The sequence below is a fragment of the Octopus bimaculoides genome, chromosome 22 (genome assembly GCF_046866305.1).
Source record: "Octopus bimaculoides isolate indiv1 chromosome 22, ASM4686630v1, whole genome shotgun sequence".
Classification (NCBI taxonomy): domain Eukaryota; kingdom Metazoa; phylum Mollusca; class Cephalopoda; order Octopoda; family Octopodidae; genus Octopus; species Octopus bimaculoides.
Window position 1 is genome coordinate 36753230 of NC_142949.1, and position 12500 is coordinate 36765729.

General features: G+C 35.0%; 1 protein-coding gene across 2 annotated transcripts in view; it reads right to left on the bottom strand.

Annotated features, from left to right (window-relative positions):
- LOC106870321 (uncharacterized) overlaps positions 1-12500 on the bottom strand; it is a 258020-nt gene that overhangs the window by 33833 nt on the left and 211687 nt on the right. The window lies entirely within an intron of this gene.

Here is a 12500-nt window from a genome sequence, read left to right on the forward strand (position 1 = left end):
AAGTCGACCTCGGCGGAATTTGAACTCAGAACGTAACGGCAGACGAAATACCGCTAAGCATTTCGCCCGGCGTGCTAACGATTCTGCCAGCTCGATTACTTTATAATAATAATGATAATAATAATAATAATAATAATAATAATAATAATAATAATAATAATAATAATAATAATAATAATAAACATTATCAACATCCTTCTATAAAAACACAAAATACATAGCGAAACGAAATCCACTCTTACGTAATTCAAGAATAATCATTAAGATACGAAGTACTTTGCGATGATACATAGACTTGTAAAACTATTATTATTATTATTATTATTATTATTATTGTTATTAATGTTATTATTGTTGTTATTATTATTATTATTATTATTATTATTGTTATTATTATTATTATTATTATTATTATTATTATTATTATTATTATTATTATTATTCCTGTTATTTTTATGGCATCTTTGTCTTGATTATGCACAAAATATAAACTGTTTACAATGAAGAATAGCAAAGTATAATCCACGACCAACAAATAAGAACTTGACAAACAAAGAAAGCCAAACGAAGCTGATATAATAGAATACAAACAAAGCCAGGCAACCTCTGCGCTACCATGTTGATTATCAACCATGACACGCAATATAAACTTACAATAAAAGCAATTCTTGCTGGTCCAGGATTTATGGGAAACGACGAATACAAATTTAATCCAATCACGACAGTGTCGTCTCACAGTAATCTCAAACAACAAATTGGACAACTTCTTACTGATATGGACTAATAAAAGCGTCACAATACTACAACAACGATACAAGTCGCACATAAAACATGTGGAACTTCAAAACCACAGATAATAACAACAGAACAGAAGCGATCACACAGCATATAGCGATGATTTCTCAAAACAAAATGAAGGCAATATAACAGAAGCAACCACAACTACTTACTCTTTCACCCACCCATAAACACACACACACACACACACACAAACGTATTCACACACAATGCATTAAAAAGACAATTTATTACAGCAAAATAAGATATCAAAAACACAAAACGAGAACAATAACCACAAAAGACTATACAAAGCCATACAAAACTATCATACGAATTCCTAGACACACAGAACATCCATCCATACGTCCAGCCAGCCATACAAACATAGACACACACACACACACACACACACACACACACACACACACACACACATATATATATATATATATATACACTACACACCCACCATATACATTTACACACACGCACACACGCACACAAACACATACACACAGACACATGATGGAATCTATCGTCGAAGACGACGTATGAGCGTTCAGGTTCTTGAGAACGGTGTTGAATATTTTACGCCGATGTAACTTAGCAGTTCGGCAAAAGACGCCAATTGAATAAGTACCAGATTTTAAAGACTAAGTACTGTGGTCGATTTCATCGCCTAAACCCTTCAACAAATTTAAAAGCGTTCTGGAACCAATATAATTGGCTGACGTTGGATTAAACTTATAATTTGTAGAAAAGTTGATTTGCAAATATTTACCATCATCTATAATTTCAGAAGTATAAACAGACACGGTAAAAAGCACTCTCTCGGAGTGTAAGATAATTATGTCGCAGTGGACAAAATTTTTTTTTGTGATTGATTCCTGAAGTTGACAATCTTCAATAATAAAAAAAATTTGAAAATCATATGCTGATAAAATATATAAAAATTGGAATTTATAAGAATTTTCTGGACAAATCAGATTTAGTAATTGCCTTTCTTCTTTTTTAGTAAAAGTCACATATTCTCCTCAAATTAGTAAGTAGGTTTCTTTATCAAAGTATACATATCAGTTTCTTTAAATTTTTAATATCAAATTCCGAAAGGAGATCAAAAGTAATTTGAGTTTTTACATCATTTCCGCTGTTTATGATAGATTCCACCTGGTTTGGCAATCTATGTACAACCATTAGATGTATGGTGAGCAAGTATAATTTATCTGCACATCTTAACAAGAAGCATGGATCCATGTATTGGCAAAATAAAGAGAATATATAAATGTTTAACACAGTATCTGTCTCTCTTTATGTGTTTGGGTGTATATATATATATATATATATATATATATATATATATATATATATGTATATATGTGTGTGTATGTGTGTGTTTATATTTATATATATAAACATATATGTAAGCGCATACATAATACATGTACACACACATACATACACATGTGTATATGTACACATGTGTATGTATGTGTATATAAGCAAACACTTACACACACACACACACGATGGTCTTCTTTCAGTTTCTGTCCACAAAATCCACTGACAAGGCTTTTGTCAGCCTAGGCTATAGTAGAAGACGCTTACCAAAGGTACCACACAATGGGACTGAACCCTGAACCATGAGGCTTGGAAGTAAGTTTCTTACCAGGGAGCCTAGACATGATTCTGACTCTGATTACACCATCTTTTCTTTATCTCATAGTGTGTGGTTTGAAAGAGCTTTGGCTGCTATTTCGAGCAGGGCGAGCGATCACTTAAAGCTTCCATTTGTTTTTCATGCACATGTTCCCAATATCCACGAGTGAGTTTGGTTGTCAAAAGCTTTACATGGTCAAATTGTTTTCTTTCTTTGTTTTCTCAGGTCTTCGATAATAGCTCACTTTACAAATATATATATACTATAACACACACACATACACACACGTACACACACAATACGTGCGTGTATGTATGCATATATACATGCACATACACACATCCGCCATATCTAATATACATATACATATGCTTAATATATACATATATCTTATATATATATACATATATCTTATATATATATATATATATATATATATATATATATATATATATATATATATATATATATATATATATATATATATATAAAATGCATATAATATAATATTAAATATCCAACGTATATAATATGTGTGTGTATGTGTGTGTTCTTTCATCCCTCTTTTGACACCCTTTTAGGTCCATCGGCAAAATGCTTTTATTTCTCAGATAAGCAGCCTAGCCCTGTTTGCAGGAAAATATAGAAGTACGGATGACAGCCCTATGCGGCGCATTGTCAAGGACTTTTACGATAATGACATTTAGTGACATGAAAGCATGTATTGGAATAGACAAGTTTGTCAAAGTTACTCCAAAATGGGAGAGAGGGTGAAAAGTATAGAAACGTTAATAATAATAATAATAATAATAATAATAATAATAATAATAATAATAATAGATGCAACGGGAATGATAAAAAATATGAAAACGCTTAAATATCATAAGGTTCATTACTACACAAAATAGCAAAAAATAAATGCTGTTAGTCAGGTATACGTTTCATACTAGCTACTATCATCATTTCAGTAACGTAAATAACATAATATATTCTTCACACAATCAATATAATCTGCATATATTCTACATTACTACTACCAAATACTATAACTCATAAATTAATATATGCGCTTGAAATAGCTTTAGATTAAAATACTGGTCTCTCTGGAGCAAAAATATTTCATGTAGCGCCATTCAATGTTTGTATACACACACACACACACACACACACACACACACACACACACACACACACACACACACACACACACACATATATATATATATATATATATATATATATATATATATATATCACAAATTTTATACACACTGGTATACTACAATACATAATACACAACATAGATTCTTCGTAAGTGCTGCTGGCCATCTGCCACCTACCGGCGCTCGATAGATTGATAGACAGACAGACAGATAGACAGACAGATAGGCAGACAGATAGTCAAATAGATAAATAGACAGACAGACAGATAGGCAGACAGACAGTAAGATAGATAGATTTTATTATTATTATTATTATTATTATTATTATTATTATTATTATTATTATTATTATTATTATTATTATTATTATTATTATTTATGGTTTCGTTTCATTATAACTTTATTTCAGCTGCCTTAGCACCGGGCATCTGCCGGAGGCCAAGAGTAGCAAGGCCACTTTATTTTGCTATGCATGCTAAAATTATCACCACATTTATTCCATGTTAGATGGAGAGGGGTTTATAATACGGCCTATACTATATAGACTGTACCCATCAAGGCTATCTTTTGTAGTTCACGGAGATTGGAGTTTCCAGGGAGTTGCTTAATATACTTCTCAGCTACCTTCTTTATCATTCCAACCCACCAATTATTACTGGTATTGTCGTAGTACTAAGCTTCCACATTTTTGTGAATTCAATTTGCAGATCTTTATAGAGAGAAAGCTTTTCTATTATAATTATTATTATTATTATTATTATTATTATTATTATTATTATTATTATTATTATTGACATTTAATATAGTGATTATCATATCACTACTACTACTACTACTACTACTACTACTACTGTTCCTTTTCTCCTTCCACTATTGTTATTATTATTGTTATTATTGTTGTGAATTTAGAAATTAATATAATTTGCATAGGATTGTATATTTACAGACAAATGACGCTGATGATGATGATGATGATAAGGATGATGATGATTTAAATGGCGACGACAGCCATAGACACAGCAACAATAATAATAGTGGCATCAACAGCAGCAGCAGCAACAGCAGCAGCAGTAGCAGTAGCAGCAACATTTAACAATATTTACAACAAAAACAGCAACAACAACAATAATGACATTAGTAACAACAACAACAACAATAATGAAAATAGTTGTTATAATAGCGACAAGTAATAATAATAATAATAATAATAATAATAATAATAATAATAATAAAAATTCAGCGAACTAAAATGTCATTGTTCTCTATTGGAAGTGAAAGAATAATTCAGAAATGTTGATTTTCAATGATGCAAGTCTCTAGTTTTTCTTCTTGGGATTATTATTATTATTATTATTATTATTATTATTATTATTATTATTATTATTGGTTGTTACTAAGAAATGGTGAAAATGAAAGTAAAATACAAAGCGAAAGAGAATATGCAAAAGAAAAAAATAAAATAAATCAAACAAAACATAGCACTCCTAAGACAAGGAAATAAAAGAAAGAAACAGAAAAAAAAAGAAAAAAGACAGGAAAAAGAATAAAAAACCAGAAAAAAGAGAAAACAGAAAAAAGCAAAAGGAACAATAAATTAATAAATAAAATAAAAAGCGTAATAAAAATGATATTGAAGCAGAGAGGTGTGATATCTTTAATCTCATATAATATTATTGGCTTGCTAATGAAGATTTTTATCCAACATACTATCACATTTCCCAATAGCTTGCTGGAAATGCAATATAAATCACAGATTAAAAACAATTATGTAATAAAGAAATTAAGATACCGACGATTATTATTATTATTATTATTATTATTATTATTATTATTATTATTATTATTATTGTTGTTTTTGTTGTTGTTGTTGTTGTTGTTGTTGTTATTATTAGCAGATGTGTCTTCACTGTCGCTCCGGGGATTTGGGATTTTTTTTACCCCGGTCAGGAAAAAGAAAAAAAAATATTACTTTTTAAAACAATTTTCAAAATGAAACTTCTCTCGGACTCGTGGGACATTTGCCGCATACTAAAGAGAATTAAAACACATTTCTGGATACAATCTTATTTATCTGTTTTAATTTACCCACATCTCGTTATGGCTTTATGTCAAGCAACTGTTGATATCAAAACATGGACGTAAGCCTATCATCAAAGAGAATTAAAAAGAAAACACAAAAAAAAAAAAAAAAAATCCAGACAAGCATATTACGAAAAATAATACTTTAACATTAAAAAAGTGCCGTCAATTTTATCAATTTGTATGTTACTGTTTACGTTAACAACAACAACAACAACAACAACGACAACGACGACGACGTACCGCAAAACAAGTCATTTTTGAAGAGCTAAAATTGTTATCTTGAACTACATAAACAAGACAGCCATTATTTCTTTGACTAGGATTGCTAGAAACAGTAAGACATGGTACTAGAGAGAGTTAGCCGAGAAAAGCTCTACATGGCAGATGTACGTGGCCAAAGAAAATACTTCTTTGCATGCTGATAAATCAAATATAAGAGCTTGGGCTTGATATACAAGGTATGTATACATGTATACATACAAAGACTGAAGACTTTCATACAATGAGTATTTAGATATTTAGGCGCAGGTTGTGTTGTGTGGTAAGAAGCTTGCTTACCAACCACATGGTTCCGGGTTCAGTCCTACTGCGTGGCACCTTGGGCAAGTGTCTTCTACTATAGCCTCGGGCCGACCAAAACCTTGTGAGTGTATTTGGTCGGCGGAAACTGAAAGAAGCCCATCGTATGTATAAATATATGTGTGTGTGTGTATATATTTGTGTGTGTGTCTGTCTCCCCCACCATCGCTTGACAACCGATGTTTGTGTGTTTACGTCCCCATAACTTAGTGGTTCGACATAAGAGACCGATAGAGTTAGTACTAGGCTTACAAAGAATAAGCTCTGGGGTCGATTTGCTCGACTAAATGCGGTGCTCCTGCATGGCCGCAGTCAAATGAGTACGACAAGTAAAAGAATATAAATACATAGATATTTATATTAATAGATCAAGCTTACACAGAGTAGAACGACAGAAAATTAAAAGGAAGAGGAGTCCACACACACACACACACACACACACACACACACACACACACACACACACACACACACACACACACACACACACGCACACGCACATTGACTAAATTTGAGCAATACTAAAAAGAAAAAAACACACTTTAGATTCATAGAAACTGAATGTCTGTAATATATGTAAAGTATACGGAAACCATGTTGCTTCTGCCAGTTGATTGCATTCCAGTGTTCAGTTAAGCCTTCATCAGTGTAAACCTATTTAACGATTTAATAATCCGTAAGAGGCTATTTATATACATGTACAACCCAAATAATTCATACTGCATGGAAAAAGCAGGAAATACCGAATATATGCTTACAAAAGATTTACGATGCCAAGAGAATTGCCGAATTACCAGAGGGCTACAACGAGTTCACCTCAATAAAGAACTTACTAGAAAGGAGAATATGCTATGATTCGCAGTGTTACTGAGAAATATTCTACCGTGCAAAACGAATTAGGGAGACGGCTTGCTAAAAATGAACATGTTCTTTATTGATTTGTCCTACTTGGAGTTATTTAGCAATAAATTTCGTTTCGTAAATCGTTTGTGAACATGTATCTAATATTTCCGGTTTATTCCATACAGTAACAACTATTCATGCAGTATATAGACAACCTCAAACGGTTTATTAGATCTGCTGTTGATGAAGTAGATTAGTTACAGAGCACGCCCAGAGGATATTACTCTATTTAGACGGATTAGGATGCACATTGTCCAATACACCAGTGTCTATTTCCTATACACGCATCTCGCCCTCTTTCAGTCTGTCTGTCTGTTTGTTTCTATCTATCTATCTGTCTGTCTATCTGTCTGTCTGTCTGTCTGTCTGTCTATTATGTTTTACTTGTTTCAGTCATTAGCCTGCAGCCATGCTGGAGCACCGCCTTGAAGGATTATTTTTAGTCGAATGAATTGAGTTGGCTCGCAGTGGGATTGAACCCAGAACCGTGTGGTTGGTAAGCAAGTTACTTATCAAACATCCACTCATCGTTGTCCGCATCAATTGACCAAACTGTTAATACGTATATTCAGCCAGTTCATCAGCCACTGAGAACTGGTGTTGTTACACCAGTTCATTTTGTTACACATTTGCATAACATATGTGTTTAACGCTTTATTTAATATCAACGCCATGCCAGTGGAGACCTCAGTTCAAGTAGCATATTTGCCAACTTATATAAATAAGCTTATAAACACGACAAATTTAAACTATTTCTCCGTAAATTGAAAGAAATGATAAACTGCCTTTATCGATTTTCGAATGTTACTCATCAGAGGTACCTACGTCATCTGTGTAATCCCAGAGAAATAAGCAAACCACGTGGATGCTTATTCTCGTCTGCTTTCCCAGTTTTTCCTCGTCTTTCCTGCTGTCTTTCTATTCTACACTCTCTACCAAAGAACTGCAACGCTCTAGGAAACGTCATAACAATTAACTCTTCCAGAGAACTGAGTATTAAGGACGAAATATGGTCACACATACATACACGCAAACACATGGAGGCAAAATGAAAACCAAGACAAAGTATTAAAAAAAAGAGAAACGCACACGTCAATACATACAGTCATTCATTTAGCCAGAGCCAACTAATAAAAACGAATAGAATTATACATATTCGTGCACAGGCAGACAGACAGACAGATACGCCGATACGTTTTTATGGAGAAGTGCAGGCACACAGAATCCGACAATAAAGACACTGCTACATGCAGCTATCATATACATGCTCGCACGCACACACGCACACGCACAGAAGATTGCACAATAAATGTGTAACCATGTGTGTGTGTTTATAGACATACACACACATACATATATATATATATATATATATATATATATATACGCACACATATATATACATATATATATGTGCATATATATGTATGTATATATATATGTATATATATAAATGTATATATATAAATATATATAAATGTATATATATATATATATATATATATATATATATATATATATATATACGTATATATATAAATATATATATGTGTCCTACACATATACGTATACAGAGAGAGAGAGATGAAGTAAAATTATATTGTGTATGTACATGTCCATTTATTACACACACACACACATGTATACATACATTCATACATGCATATAATTATATATAGGCATACATGCATATAGTTATATACATGCATATGTATATATATATATAAACACACACACGCATATACATATACATACACAGACGCAAACACACACACACACACACACACACACACACACACACACATACACACACACACAGACAGGGTCTGAAAGTAATGAAGACGAACTCCAGCTTGAGTCATTGCTGTGAAAATTCTCCATTAGTCTGCAACTATTGACGGCAATTGCTTCTCACTGTTAACTTTTTCACTGTTTTACTTTGATGTTGGAATAAATCAGTAATTGGAACACCTACACACCACCACCACCACCACCACCACCACCACCACCACCACCACCACCAACACACTAGTATGACCACCACCACCACCACCACTACCACCGCCACCACCAACACCAACACACTAGTATGACCACCACCAACACACTAGTATGACCACCACCACCACCACCACCACCACCATCACTACCACCGCCACCACCAACACCAACACACTAGTATGACCACCACCACCACCACCGCCACCGTCACCAACACCATCGCCGCCACCACCATCACTACCACCGCCACCACCACCGCCAACACTAACACCACTAGTATGACCACCACCACTAACCACCACCACCTTCATCATCATCATCGTTATCATACCCTCCTCCTCCTCCTCCTGATTATCATCATTATCATCGTCCCCATTATCATCATCATCATCAAAAGCAATCACCTCTTCTTTTTCCTTCCTCCTCTTCCTTCTCTCCCACTTCATCCTTCCTTTCTTCCTTCCTCCACTTCTTCCTCTCCCTCTCTCTCTCCTTTCTCTCCTTCTTCATCCTTCCCTTCTGCCCCCTCTTCTCCTTTTCCTCCTCCCTAATTCCTCTCCCCTTCCTCCCCATCTCTCCTCATTCTCCTCCTCTTCAATCCTCTTATCCTTCCCTCAACATCCCCTCCTCTCCCTCCCTCCTCGACAACCACCACCACCACCACATCCACCACCCATACCACTCCTAAATTCATCTCAATCTTTACTCACTTTCCTTCCTCCCAGTTTTTCCTCTTTTTTCTTGTCTCTTCTTCCTATTTTCCTTCGCTATTCTCCTTCACCTCTCTCTCTCTCTCTCTCTCTCTATCTCTCTCTCTCCTCTCTTTCAGTCTGTCTGCTTGCTTGTCTGTTGTCTGTCTTTCTCCTCCTCTCTATTTACTTATCTATCTGTTTGTCAGTCTGTCTGCCTGACTGTCTCTTTCTTTCTCTCTATCTTTCCTTCTTTCTTTCTATCTCTCCGTCTTTCTCTCTTTCTTTGCGCTCTGTCTCCCCACCACCCTCACTCTCTCTTCCTCATGTATTTATTTCTTATTCATTAGCAGTTACATAACACAACATTGCCTCTCACTGTGTCTGTGTGTCTAAGTGTGCGTGTTCTCATTATTGTACACAAGTCAGGAATCACAAGAAATATACAATCAAAGAATACCACTCACCACGGAGTTCCGAGAGACAGAGGCTGTCTTAAGTAGAGGCACAGCGAGTGTATGTATGCGTCTGTCTCTCGTGTCTCTATCTGCATGTGTGTTTAGTAATACATATGTATATGTACGTACTTATACTTATGTGCCTGTCCATTTCTCTCGCCCTCAGTCAATCAATCGATCTGTATATTATCAGTGTGTCATCATACGAGTGTGTGTGTTTGTTTGTGCGTATGTGTATGTGTATATGTGTGTATACAACTGTTATGACGATGCCACTAAATGCATCTTCTCATCCAACAGAATAGATAAGCATATCAGTGCTCAAACCGGAAACCAGACTTGATCCTTAAACTCCAGCGGTCAAATCATAAGAAAAATGGTCCAGCGAAACAAGAGTTGGCTATCAAAAACGCCGAGGTCGAACGAACAGTAAATGAGTTCCAAGACTGAAAATTGTTACATGGCATCACGACATTTTTAAAGATATAACGTAAACATAAAAAAGAAGAAAAAGATAATCCTTGATATTCCTTTAGAAATGCAATGACTGTTAAATGCAATAATGTGTCTGAGTGCTTGCTCGCGCATGCGTGTGTATACACATGTATGTGGTATGTGCGTGTATGCACCTACATATGTGGTGTATGCGTGTTCCTGTGTTATTTCACGCAAGTGACGCATATGTGCTCAAACAATTTCTTAGCAGGGTAGGGGCTACAATCACCCAAACTAAAGGCAGCGCCTGGCTGGAGGAATTAAAGAAGTGTTGCAAATTTTCTTCTAGTTGAAGAAGAAATAACATCAGAGTTCCTTTAAGATCGAAAGCTATTGCTACCATCCGTCCGCTATGTGGCGTTGTTATTATTAAAGACAGGATTGAAGAATATAGTGAAAAATTCGCTTTCAACGCCAACAGGAAAAACAAGATAAGTAGCATGCATGCACGCAGATTAATAACCGAACTCGTTAATCAATCATCCTCACAACCCGTTTACAAACGAAGATACACATCAAAGATTGGGCATTTCGATCGTCAAAGAATCTATAATTGAAAAAAATAGATCAATACCTCTCAGACTCTCTTTAACTGTTGCCCTTTTTCCTTTATTAAAACTTTTTTTTTTCAACGCCTTCTCCTCGCTATGATTCAACGTCTCCGTTATTTATGTAGATACGTATTATACCAGACCAGAGTAATTTTAGTTCCGTATAGTTGTCTGATGCTGGATGGCAACTTAACACAGTGCTATAAATTTTGTTTCTAATTTCGGAACAAGTTCGATGGTATCGACTAACCCCAATTCTCAATACGCAATACCTGACTAGTAATTAAATTTATCGAATCCAAAAAGATGAAAGGCAAAGTTGACCGCGACAGGATCTGAACTCTGATCGTAAAGAGCCGGAAAAAATACCGCAAAGCAAGATTTTTTTTTTATGGGGTTCTAAAGATGTTGGCCGCTCTACCTTACAATAAATCAATGCTGTAAACATAAGTGACATATATTTGGTTTGGTTTATTTATTTGCTGTAATTATCTCTGTGAAGGCACATTACTTAGAGGTTAGGGTGTTGCATTCACGTTGGCGAGGTCGTGGTTTCGGTTCCTGGATTGTGCGGGCGGTGTGTTGCATACTTGAGCAACACACCGCCATCAGCTGGACACCTGAGGAGTGGTACACCGTGCAGGTTGCTCAGTAAGAAATTGCGCAAGTGTCTTCCTCAGACTACGACAGACCACCATCATCGTTATTAGTTGTCGCAGCTGTGATTGTAGCTAACAAGGAATTTATCATCAGAAAACTAGAGTGTTAATCAACATACGACAGATGACTTCGTAAGAACACTTTTGCCAACGCGGAGTAACATCAGGCAGTATGTTATAATCAACAATAACTATAATTTAACTTCTATCTAATTTCTTGGTGATTATACGGTATGATGAGATGAATATTAATTTTCAAAAATTAAATAATACAAATTTCTCATTTGTATAATACCACCTATAACTACTCTGTCGCCTCCTCCTCCTCTGATTCTATCTACCCACTTTCTCGCGCCTCTTATGTTAACTCTATTTGTATCTCTTTTACTCTCTCTCCCCCTCTCTCTCTCTTTCTGTAGGATGCAAATCGTGATTAGAGAAATTAACCCACCACCCATTCATCCAACCAACCAGCTAATCATC